Genomic DNA, 13,451 nt, shown 5'->3' with positions numbered 1-13,451 from the left:
ATTGTTCAATAGTAGTGTACATGTGACGCATTTCATATACTTTTGTACAGGTATATACGTTCCTGCTTGTTTTTTTAAGCGAGGGTTAACTAATGCTTCAAGGCATACAGGTGTATGTGATGCGGGGGAAGAAGGGTGAATGAATAAATGAAAAAAATATTTGCGGATGTAATAAAGTCCATTGGCACCCATATAAAAAAGAAGAATACAGGATCAACATTATTGTTCCGGTTTTTTTCCTTGGTATCGTTGTCAATAAAACAATGTTTGCTTTTATTCTATGTTTTAGGTATTTTGCGTATTGTTGTTTTTATCATTGCCAGTAAACTTTCGCTTTCTTTAATTCCTTTAGACGTGACGACAGCGGTACCAAATTCCATGCGTGGTGCGAATTCGACGACGAAGACGCAACAGATCTGCATCGGGGGTGACATCAGCTCCACTGCAATGAGATGCCCAAAGAGGCACCAGGGGGCGCACGCGCTCAAAGAGCCTCAAAGGTCAGAAGGGCGCTCGAAGGGCAGAAGCCGCTCCAGATCAAATTAAGTGCAGTTGTGCTTCGAAGGAGGAGGGAAGACGCCTGGCGACAAGACAACATCTGGAACAGCCTGGGCCGACAAAGTGAAAGGTACTGTGAGGGGTGCGGAGAGCGGTGTGGGGCGGCCGGTCCGAGATAATGATACCAGGACAGAACAGATAATTAAAGAAGTGAAATATCTAAGAAAGGCAAATGAAGAACTTGCTAAGCAGGTTCTGGAACTTCGCAACCAAACCAGTGAATAATGACAACAGACAGGAAGAAAAAAACACACCGGCTCCAAGGAAGCGGGCAATAAGCCTAGTAGAAACGACAGTGTGTTCTGCTTTGGAAGAGATCAAGGAGGTGATTAAGCAACTTAGAGATGCCACAGATAAATCTACCTTCAAAGTTGATAAGGTATGGAAATGGAGACTGACGAATTAAAAGCGCCTTACCAAAGTAGAAGCGTTAGGCGAGGACGACGAATACCTACCCTCAGAAGCAGAAAGCGTCAGATCGCTCACTGGAGCGTCGGAGGGTTCTACGAAGCGTACTCTAGCGGGTAACAGTAAAGCGGGTTCTATAAGCAATGGCTAGCAGGGGGAGCTTTACCGTGTGGCAATGGAATTGCCGAGGTTTCTATCACAGAAAAGCACCTCTCATGCAGTTTATAAAAATATGATAAACAGAAAATAATTATGCTGCAGGAAACCTTGGCGGATGAGATCAGCCTATCCGGATACAAAGCGACATGCAGGGGCAAGGAGCTAGGTAGGGGGCTAGGTAGATTTGCGCCTTGGGCTAAACAAATTAGAATACTTACTTGTGGAAATCATTATGAAAAGCAATAGAAGGAAACCGCAAAGGCTCTTTTGTCTCAATGTTTATAGCAGCCTTAGCGACATGAAACAAGAGTTTCAGGGCACTTCTTAATAAATCTATGTTGGTTACTAAGCACGCTCCAGTCATTATTGGAGGATATTTCAACGCCCCACATCAAACCTGAGGATATCGCTGGAATACGAAGAAAGGGGATCGACTCTGGCACCTAGCTGCAGATCTTAATCTCCCTCATCACTGACCCAGCTTATCCCACTAGGTGTGGTACATCTACATGCAGGGACTCCACCTTAGACCTTACTTTTGATCAAATTTAGCGAACGCTGGCTGGAATAACTCCAATATTGACCTGGGTAGTGATCCAAACATATTACAAATACTAATGGAAACATCCAGTAAGGACATAAAGCACTTTAACTACATTGACTGGGATATTTTTCGGAAAGCAAGGAAAAGCAGAGCTGAGACAGAAACAGGACAAAAGAAAACACTCCATACATGGACCACTCAGCTCAGGGAACATGTAAAGGCGGCAACGAACGATATTACCAACGAGGAGGATATAGAAATCATGGGCAGTAGGCTGGCGCACTTGATTGAAGCCAAACCATCTATGTTAAAATGATGGAAAACGCGACGGCTGAACAGGAGACTGAGGAACCACGTAACATTGTTGAATAGGGAGATTGAAGAACACTCCATAAATTTATAGAAACAACAATGGGATGAGCTCTGTAATTCCATAGATGGTCGAATCAAGCGAGGTTGAAATTGGGACTTACTCAGACATTTGTTTCGTGAGAACGACACGACATCTAATAAGAGAACAGCAGTAGCACGACTCCTCCTTCGTGAGAGTCAGGTCACAACAAAGGAGGCCATCCTGGATCGGCTCGCAGCTAAGTATTTACCACATAAGGATAACAATGAGAGTAGAGACCGGCCTGAATATACTGGGGTAGACTGAGCCTATGGGTCAAGACTTCACAGAAAGCGAAGTCCGCGCAGCCCTGTACGACCTCAGTGGCAGATCCGCTGCCCGTCCAGATGGCATTTCCAATAGGCTGTTCAAAAATCTGGACGATGATTCTATAAAATATTTAACAGAGTATTTCAACGAATTCTGGGAAAACGGTGATTATCCGAAGGAATGGAGAATTGCTGACACAATTCTTATTCCCAAACCAGACAAGCAACTCAATCAGATAACCTAAGACCCATATCGTTAACATCACGTCTGGGCAAAACCATGGAGCATGTCATACTCAATAGACTAATTAAGTATGTAGAGAACAGAAATGTCCTTCCGCATAACCTGATCGGTTTGCGTGCTGGACTTCTGACTCAAGATTGAATGCCTTTAATCAAAAATCACCTTATTCCTGCTAGCCCGCTGGATACGAGAGCTCACCTAGGCCTAGATGTAGAAAAGGTCATTGATCGCATCAAGCACAGGGCCATCTTGGATATCCTCTCGGAGATGGGATTCGGTAAGCGATTGCACAATATAGTCAAAGTCTTTCTCGGTTGTTGTTCTGCTTGTCTCCTGTTAGTCGAACTCCAATCGGCAACCCTGGAACTTGTGAGTCGTGGGACACCACAAGGGTCTGTCGTATCTCCCATGTTATTTAATTTTGGCAATGTCAAAAGTGGCTCTAGGTCTCGCGTAGATTGGGGATATCCACTTTGCAATATATGCAGATGATGTAACAATCTGGAGTTCCGAAGGTATTATGGGACAAATGGAGACCAAACTAAAGGAAAGCATTCATCGGGTGGAAACAATACTTCAGGGTATGGGACTGAACTGCTCTGCTAAAAATCAGAACTAATGGCACTACGGAGCGGTAAGCGTGGGCGGAAGCTGAACGGATATATCCCAGAGGAAGAACCCCGCATTGACATGTACGGCAAGAATGGAGAACCAATCAGGCATGTGGAGACTGTTAGAGTGCTAGGACTTCTGCATCCGAATGGATCTAATTGCAGGATGATATAATATATCTCTAACAAGTCAGAAGAAGTCATTAGGCTTCTCCGTAGAATTACCAACAAGCATAAGGGGCTAGGATAAGGCAATGCCACAAGATTGTTACATGCATTCGCCTTTTGCCACTTCTCGTACGTGGCAGGCATACTGCAATGGATAGTCTGCTAAGAACAAGCTAAACGCTTTAATAAGACGACTTATAAAGATTGCACTAGGGCTCCCAATCAGTACGGCCAATGATAGCTTATTGCGCCTAGGGCTGCATAAGACGCTAGAAGAGATCGCTGAGGCTCAACAGGTGGCCCACCAGGAGAGACTAATGGGGACACGACCTGGGATGGCGCTACTTGAAGAAATAGGCGTGGAAATTAACAACCACACGAACACAGGATAATTATTAACAGAATTGCAAGCAGGACTACGAGAAACAATTAAAACGACCCCTTTTCCTACAAACATGCACCTGACACATAACCTGGAAAGATGGAATGCAAGGGCCTAGGCACTACTTCAAGACATATATCACCATAAGCAGCAGGCGGTGTTCGTTAACGCTGCCTGGGTTAAAAATAAAGATGTGTATACCTCCATTGTTGTAGACACTCAATATAACATACGGGGTGCCATCACCGTCTATACCAAAGACCCAACAGTAGCAGAACAAGTACCAATCGTGTGAGCCATCCGGGCAAAGCGGTGGACACATATTTACAGCTAATCTAGAACAGCCATACGCATCTTTACTAACGAATATGTGACACAGATAGCAACAAGGTTACTAGAGAAGGTCAACATTGAGAGGATCCTGTTTCAGTTTTCTGCACATCTGCAGGTGGTGGACGGAACTCGTAGAAACCTCTATGAGGTGGTAAATGTAGCGGCACGAGAACTATGTAGCCGTGATCTTCAAGACCGCGGAACTTATACTTCACCCGGGGAACACAGGGATTGATTATTAACGTGTAACAAAATCACGAAGCACTATTATTTTAGCAGAAGGGAATAACCAATGCCACTCGGTAAGCTTTGCAGAGCCCAAGCGGTCACATTACGTTTGCTACAGACAAGCATATACCCAAGTCCTGATTTTATTAACAGGATCTATCTCGAGAGCGAAACTCAAACCAATTGTAATAAGTGCAATGGCATCATTACTCTTGACCACGTGCTTTGGCAGTGCCCCGCGGTCTTCACAGATTGTGACAAGGAGCAAGAATGGTGGCGGCAAATGCTACACAGTGAATCACTGTCTAACCAATTACGGGCAGTCCAGAGGGCCCGCGATGTGGCTGAATTTGAGTGCAGCTCAATATCTTTTCCTTGCCCAATATATTGAGGCAAAGAATCTGAGACGAATATCACCGCGGCGACCAACAGTGGGTCAGTGCCGTCACTGGCTTCGCAGATGGGGGGGCAGCATGGGAACGCAGACATGATGAGCGGTTTTGGAGCTATATGTGGAAGACGACGATGACGAACGTGCGAATAGTCGCACGAGCGCGTTCGCGTGGTTACACCGAGGGACGCTGCCTGTCAATCCACGACCGGGCGCCTAGGAACTGTGCTCTAAAATGTTCTGAACCGATCTCACTATGAATGTCTACGATAACACGTTTAGCATTGAATCAATATAGGCACACAACTTCTTGCCTCCATCGAAATGTTTGAGGCGGGTACCGCAACGGCGCTCCGCTTTTGCGCTTCGAATATGTGACACCATATAGCGGAGCCTCCACGAAGCCTGCCCGTGGCCTTCCAATACATAACGCACCGGTACGTGCGATGGCTGAGAAATACGTAATGCTGCAAGGTCCACTAACGCGTTTTTTTTTTTTTCTGAACACGCTGCGTCATCTGGTAAGGTTTGCAAGAAGTTCGCGCGTGGCTTCCGAGACAAGCAGTGTGGTGCGTCCGATAGCTGATAATTGTTCCTTCGCTTGCCGCACACCCAGTGGTACATACTCAGTGATCAAGTTGGCAAGAGGAGGTACAAATAAGTGTCGCATATGCCCAGTGCATTTGTGACGCAGCCTCCTAAAGCGTTGGGTTGCTTTCTTTGAGGAATCCTTCTGACATGAATTCGGTTGCGCCGAACGTGAAGGCACCCTTTTTTCATTACAGAGCAGCGCATTCCCGGTGGCATTTATTTAGTTGTGCTAGTTGGCATCAAATACGTTCGTTGAAGAGCGGCGCACACAACTAGCACATACCCATTGGTGCAAGTAGGTATCAAACATGTGCATTAAACACATGCACAGATCAAGTCGCATATATCCAGGGCGCCAAGGCGGCGTCAAAGAGTTTGAATGAAGAGCGGCTGTACATACCCAGTCCCGCATCTACAGTGAGCCTTGTCGGCAAGAAGTTCGTTAAAGAGCGGCGCATATGTACACACTTTCTCACACTCAATGAAGGATGTCGGTTTTATGGTTACTTTCGAACCCTGTTCTCTCAGCACAGCAGCAGATACGCAACCCACTCGACCACAAACGACCCAGTGACCGAGGTTCGCAGGAAAAATACAAACATACAAACATGATACATGGCCCTCCAAAAGTACGTGAAGTACCCTAAGAATGCAAACACTTTAAATTTGACTCACTTTTTCACACCATCGGCGAACTGATGTAGGACAGATCCAACAGCGGCCTTGAAAGCGTCAATTATCATAGCGGTCAATGTGTCTGGTTTCGGATGTCAGAGTAGTATGCCAGCGGCGATGGCAGATTTTCCTTCATCCAGTGAAAGTGTGAGTAGCCTTATCAGTCAAGACTACTTCCTTACGCTAAGAGCCAGGCAAATCATGTAGACGACCCGCAATGCGGCCACAATTGCAAAATAACAATGATAAAAATGGTGGAACCCAAGAAATTCAGGAAGTTTGGGCGTGTTCTCGGCTATTGAAATGGCTCGACGAGGCGAATCTTGGACGGCAGTGTTTGATGCCATTGGCACCGACTAGCTGGTCCAAGGAACTCGAGCTTCCAAACGAACCATTTGGCTCTTGAGGTCGTTTATAACAACTCCTCGACTGTCAAGTGAGAATACAAGAACGGCAGGTGCTGAAGATGCTCTTGCAGACTCCGCGTTACATAATCGCGTAAACCGTAAAAATAGTGACTAGTGCTTCGTAGTCCGAAGTGCATCAGAAGGAATTCATAAATATCAGGTGGTGTAGTCATGGCAGCGATGGGAATGCCGTCATCATCGACAGATAACTGTTGAAAGGCACAAAAAGTGTCAAACTTAAAAAGATGGTTGCAGCTTGCTCCTGTATGTTTTGTAGTAGGTAGCTATGAGGAACTCTGATGCTATGCAGTGACCCCGTAATTGCCGTACGGGTGCCATTCCCTTGTCTTCTTAGGCATCATATTAAGTGGTGATGCTCAGTTACTAGACGAAGGGCAAATGATGCGGAGTACTAGCATGTCTTCAAACTTCGTACGTGCGATCTTGAGCTTTTCCGCAAACAAGTGAAGTGAAGCCAAATAGACTGGTAGAGCGGAGGTGATGATCATGTTGTTGGGAACTTTTTGAAATACGGCTTCGCGTAAGGTGAGATGGGTGCGACGGCATTCAGCTGCACAAACAATGTGTTAACACCCGTACACTCTGTTACAATGTTATCCTTTGGCGTAAGATGCACCTGCAAGTAAAGAGGCGTTCACATGGGGAGTCGAGAGGAGGTTGTGCTGGCGAAGGATATGCAAGGATACGCCGCGTACGCGAAATGTGACCAGGAGACGATAGGGCAGTTGCAATGGCTCTGGCTGTTACTTCTATAACATTGTCGGCCAATGCTACAAGCCCAGCCAAATACACAATTGAAGCTGTCGCCAGGACCATCTCTGCGTTACCTGAGAGACGTTCTATGAGCAATTCATCCAAAAGAGCGTCGTGAATCGATACCCTATTTTCTCCGAGCAGCTGTCATTGTGGGTAAAAAAGGGTGCTAGAGTGGTGGCCTATGACTTCTTCAGCTGACAGAACCTGCTGAATTTGAGAACTCAGGAAAGCATCTGTGCAGTGCAGCAGGATTGCTCTCAGGAGGTCTTAGGCGGCGGCAGACAGTGGGACGTCCAGTAGATCTGCCACTTCGTCAACGGCCACGGATGAGAGCGCTGCGACAGCGTAGAGAAACTTCTTGCCTTGAGATCGGATGCGAGCAAGTTGAAAACGTGATTGATCTCTACGCAACCACGCCTAAGTATTATAGTCGCTGTATCTGCAGAAATTCACGGCTACCACCCACCTGCAGTGCTGATCACGTTACTCGGGAAGGTTTTTGCCCGTAGAATGTGTAGCGTCTGTCAGAACCACGGCAGTCGGTGTCACAGAAATATGCAGTCTGCATCACGTCCGGTTTCGCCAAATGGTGGTGACGCGTGACAGTGGAGGATCGCATATCTCGACAGAAGTCAGCGTAGAGTTGACAGGACAAGTCAGCATTGTGTCCGACATGCTTTTAATCCGTCTAAAGCTAGCCTGTGTTGGGCAGTGTCCAGTGGCGCGCCGGCGCTCGTAAGGACCCGAACGGCTGTATTGGTTGGACGACAATGATGCTGCCAAGTGATGTCACTACGCATCCGTTAAGAGGGGTGCACGCACTTCGTAACTTATGGATTTTACATACGATGGGAAGAATTGTTTACTAGCACAGGCAGGACAGCACGAATGGATACTTGCAGGGATACACCGACCATAGCTGCCCTTCGGCGAATGAAACCCCGACTTCGACATCATTAGTAGGAAGTAAATATATACGCAAGTCTTGCTATAAATCTATTTAGGCGAAAGCCTTAAACAGCTCATGGGATGTAAAATCCGATGTCCACCTCAACACCGCCGGGCATCGTGGCAGCCAAATACATAGGGAGTCGAACCTTCGACCTCTGCTGCGAGTCGAACCCACTACCTCTTGTGTTACTGTAAGTGAGACCCAAGACCTCTGGTGGGAGTCTAGCCCGCGATCGCTAGTGTTAATTAGGAGAAATTAGGCCATCAATTTTTTTATAAGAAAGCGTGAACCCGAGGTGAAGGTGAGAGTCGAACCTTCGACCTTTGGTCAGACAAGAATTCAGTGGCATCCAAACTGATGTGTCACCATCTGTGGGACTTAAACCCACGACTTTGGTGTTAATTAGTGCGAAGGTCATTCAAGCACACTTCATTAAGATAGGGTTCATTAGGGCACTCGAACCCTCGACATTTAGTGGGAGCAAAACGAACGATATTTCGTGCTTATTACGGCAAACTGAATTAAGGCACAGTTCAGTAATAAGGAGCTAGGCCGCTATAAGGTAAAACTATTCCGATTTGTTTTGATTCTCAATCGGCCACTAGCCCTCCCTCATAGGCAAGAATGCTTCGGGTCCCGTTCATATGGATGGTCACCACACCCATATGTCCTGAGCCCAAGCCATTTTGACTAATCACGGAACGATAGTGGCTGAATAGGGAAAAAAAAGCAGAATGGAATAGCTTTACGTTATAGCTGCCATAATTAAGACACTCGAACGCAGAACCTTTAGTTCATCAATCATGGAGGTACAATTAGGACATACCAACGACATTTTCAGTCGTATTCGTACCCTCGACCGTCGGTGGAGGTCGACTCAAGTATTATCGCCCAACAAAACAAGACACTTACGTAACCGAAGAAGAACTTACACCAAGAGCACACATTCAACTAAATTTATTGTGCCAATGAATAGGTTTACATATGTGAAGCAGCATAGATTGCGCGTGCACTTACATGAAGAAAACGAACTGCGCATTCGTGCAACATAGTTATGAGTCATGTGATGCCGCCTCCAAGAAACTTAAGTCCTTTTTCTGTGAGAGCAAGTGAATGGAAACTAAGACATTTATCGCCCAATTTCGCAACCACCAGCGCTTCAGTTATTTCACGGTTGTGGTGCGTCCTGCCACGGGACCAAATCAGGCAGTCGTCTTCGATAGGTTTGCAGCCGTGATCACGACAATGAATCGCCAAGAACCCACCGGTGCCAATGTTTACGTTGTTGCGGTGTTCGTGGGGCCCATTTGGATCCATCAACTAGCAAAGCTTGCCGTGCTTGCTGGGAGCAGGAAAGACAACTCTTCAAAAAGTTGGCCCAAAGAACAAATGCAAGAGTTGTCTTTCTGCTCCCAACAAGCCCGACAAGCTTTGCAAGTTGACAGATACAAATGCCGTCCCGCCCGATAAGTGCACTACGCATCACCGTAAAAAGTCGTAAGTCATCACTTCCGGCCGGGGCAGCGGTGGTTGTTGTTGCAGCTAAGTAACTTCAAGCGATTCCTCAAGCTATTTTGCGGAATTTCGACGATTGAGGCCACTTGAGGCTGCGACCTTGGGTACAACATGAGGATTTCTTCCCGTACGACCACTTTGATAGTCTCGGTGAGATCGTCGGTGGCCAGGAATTGTCCTCCCGCGTAGTTTGTAGAGTGTGTGCGGCAGTTTAATTACCAGTTCCGCATTTTAAGTGTCTTCTCGATGCTCGTGGCCTCGCGAAGAAAATCGTCGTCGGTCTTTTATGTGCTTCGTATCATTCCGCCGAAAATTTCTTTCTTCACACCACGCATTAGTATGCGAACCGTCTTATCCTTGGACATTTCTGGGTCGGCATGGCGAATAGACGGCACATTTCTTCCGTGAATACGGCAGCATTCTCGTTCGGTAGCTGCAATCAGGCTCCCAATAGATCTTCGGCCCTTTCTTTTCGCATGATGGCCGTGAAGGTCTTCAGTAAGTTATTTCGAAACGGCTCCCACGTTGTAAGGACAGATTCCCGGTTCTCGAACCATGTCTTCGCGGCAACTTCCAAGGAGTACACGTGGCGCAGCTTCTCCTCAGAGGTCCAGTTCTTGAAGACCGAGACCCTTTCGAAGGTTTCGAACCAGGTTTCCGGATCCTCCGACGAAGCTCCACGTACGATAGGGGGCTCCCTCTGTTCTTGAAGCCCGATAGGGGACGCTGGGGCTGTCATTGCGGCTGTCGAGCTGGCCACGGTCTATTTGGTCGTACCAGAGACAAGTCCGCGCCCCGGGGGCAGTCCTTGCAGTCTGCGGATAGCTCGCTAGTCTTGGGCGCCGTTGGTTTGGTGGTCGGGTTTCGTTCCGGCTTGGATCGCGGCTTTTCCGGGGAGTTCGGTACATGAACGTAAAGCATGTGCACCAGATATCACGTAGCACGGACGGTGAAGAAGGCAGTAAAACTGTGATTCACGAATCTAGCGTTTTATTGGGCGAACTTGTATCCTCAAAAGCAGGCTACACTTGAAGAACAACGATAGCGGTGAACACAGTCCAGGATCGTCTAAAATCTGATCAGCGGATTAAGCGCGTCGGCTTCTATACATCAATCATCGAAGGTTCCAGAGTAATCGCTGGAACCCGCGTATTTTCCAGAACGTTCTACATCATTCGCGTTGCGCGATGGACTCAGGTTACGCAATGTTCGGTGATAAGAGACCGCGGACAGAACCAACGATAACTTTCGAGAAACTTCCGATATATGCAAACGCGGTCCTGCGCTGTGCGATAACTGTGGGATATCTTGCGCTGTGCGATAACATTTGTTAGGCTGTGAAACGAGGCACGTCAGCCGATGAAGATAAACAAGTACACGTGTCAATATTTCTCAAGAGTTTGCGAATGCTGTACAACCCACTGATCATTATGATCAAACAGATTTCAGATCCTCGTATTTATAAGAACAGGCTGTGTCTGCTACGAAACTGCTTAATTTAATAACACTACGAACGCTTCATTAACAACTCAAACGGACCATTAGGAGCTGGGAGGCACATTGTTCCCAAGTACGCAGCTCTTAGGATAAGACGCGGTCATGCATTATCCTAGAAAGTTTATAAATCTGATTGTTGAGCAATGATTATCTGCAGAAACCGTCATCTGTAAAGAGAAAAAGCGCCGTTCCTAGATATGTAATTACGACTGTCCTGAAAGATGGTGTTACTCTCCTATAAACCCTGTTGAAATAAAATGTATTACGTTTTATCCGAAGACAGGACACACGTGCTCCGCCTATAAGTAATGCCAAACATTATGCAATGCCGAATGTTACGTCTAAACAACGTTTTATTGCGAGTGATCGTGTCTAGCTGGAACATTGTGGCCGAATAAGTGACTCATTGTAGTCTGCATAATGCAGTATGTACGCTATGGATAGAATGAAAGATGCCTAACTTTCGCTCCAATTTCGTGCTTAATTGTCTGCAGTCAATGGCGTAATATATCTGACAAAATTGCCGCAGGACCCTCGCCACAATGAAATTCGACGACAGTGCGATTAGCAAAGAAGTGAGGTCGTGGCACAGTGTTTTGCCAACACTGAGACGCGTCATTCATGATCCCTGTGTGCTACCGTGGTTCCTTCTCGTGCTTCTCTCTGGACACATTGAGTCATCCGTGGCGCGGCCGCAAATTTCGCGCGGCACTTGGGAGAATATACTTTATGAGAAGTTTGCCTGGCTATGTCTTAGAAGGACTGATTCCGCGTGGGCACTAGATAGATGAGAAGAAATATTTTTTTCTATAAAAAGCAGCACACACTAAGTGTCACATAGCTTACCGAAGTTGACGTCACAGAGGTTCATTAAAGAGCGGCACATAACCAGCGTGACCTGCCCATTGATCTAAGATGGTCGGAGGGTCGGTTTTTAACCCGGTGCCCATAGCAAAGCAACCCGATGCGCTACAAAGTTGGCGTAAAGACGGCTAGAGACACAGATAGGCAGATAGACAGACCAATAGACAGGCTGACCACAAAAAGTGGCTGATTTATCCTAGGAATGCTAATTGCTATCAGGCAACTGACTGTTCGATTTTGAGTTCCAAGTCGAATAATGCCTTCAACTCGACGACCCAATCAAGCACGACAATATTCAGTTGGTTTTTCCAGAGTTTGGAATGTTCGCAGACCTTTAGGTGGCATGCGCAGATCGAACTCTCATCATACGCGAGACGAATTATTCCGTCACAAATACGAAACACTTGAACATTATCTTGGCACATAGCAAACCTATACTACATACAAAATTAAGAGCCGCGTTAACCTTCCATTATTCCACTCGAAAAGCGGTCAGCGTGCTTCACTGTAGAAAGTATAGTTAATGTGACAACGTGCCATTGCAATATTGCGCTTTGCAGCCATATTTTCTGCCAACTTACGGTTTGGATAAAAGTGGCAGTTCAAGTTCTGCGGATGACATAAATTACATGTGCCATGGTTATTTTTCTGACAACCTTTACCAACATTTTATGTTGCAACGAAAATGCGTCGATTCAATATCAGTTATTTTCGTGTAAGGATATTGAGTACCTCATGACAGTTAAAACTGTGTAGAATTTTGAGCACTTATATGTAAATACAATCGTCACTAGCTGTTAGGGTAACGCTGTATAGAAGTCGGAATATTATCACAGGAGAGAAGAAAGTGCGGAAGCAGGAAGAATTTTGTCCCGAGAAATAAAGATGCTTGGTACAAAACTATGAAAAAATCGTATCTGTATTACCTCCTCTGCGTAGTTTCCAAACTTCTTGCGGCCACAGACGTTATAATAGCAACCTAAAAAGAGCAATAAGATTCCTAGGGAGGCTCTAAAAGACGACGTGCAGATCATGCTCTTCTTTTTCACTGGATTTCCGAAAACAATATTTAGAACTGCGCAAAAAGATTTTGCACCTGAGCAGCTCAAGGGTATTTAAATATTTCAATAGAATCTTCTCCTTCGTGCATAGTCATTGTTCATTGGCTTCTCTATTTCTGACGTATGAGGGTGACAAAAGGTGAAATAGGGAGTGAGTGGATCGAAATTTAATGGGGCGCACGAGGACGAAAATACTGACGAGAAGCGCATATTTATTGTACCTCGCAGGATCACAGCTGTTGCATTTAAGCTCGAGCTGTCTGTCATAAAATCAGGTTATTAAAATTGCTCCACGTATGTGTCTCAACCACTTAAAAGGTCGCCCGTATATGACGCTTTTGATTACCTGTGATATTTCGAACCAGACAAGATCATCCGAGTTATTGGCGCACTGCACTACGAGGTTTCGCCGGGCGGGATGGCGTG

The 13,451-nt window shown here is 46.2% G+C and overlaps 1 long non-coding RNA gene across 1 annotated transcript in view; it reads right to left on the bottom strand.

Annotated features, from left to right (window-relative positions):
* Nucleotides 1–13,189, bottom strand: part of LOC129387182 (uncharacterized) — a 117,896-nt gene extending 104,707 nt beyond the window's left edge. The window contains exon 1 of the long non-coding RNA XR_011892635.1: nt 12,891–13,189. This is a non-coding gene — a long non-coding RNA (uncharacterized lncRNA). The remainder of the gene's footprint in view (nt 1–12,890) is intronic.
* Nucleotides 13,190–13,451: the final 262 nt, after the last annotated feature.

Source organism: Dermacentor andersoni, chromosome 2 (genome assembly GCF_023375885.2).
Source record: "Dermacentor andersoni chromosome 2, qqDerAnde1_hic_scaffold, whole genome shotgun sequence".
NCBI lineage: Eukaryota > Metazoa > Arthropoda > Arachnida > Ixodida > Ixodidae > Dermacentor > Dermacentor andersoni.
The sequence above is the reverse complement of the archived record's forward strand: the minus strand, read 5'-3'. Positions and strand labels throughout refer to the sequence as shown.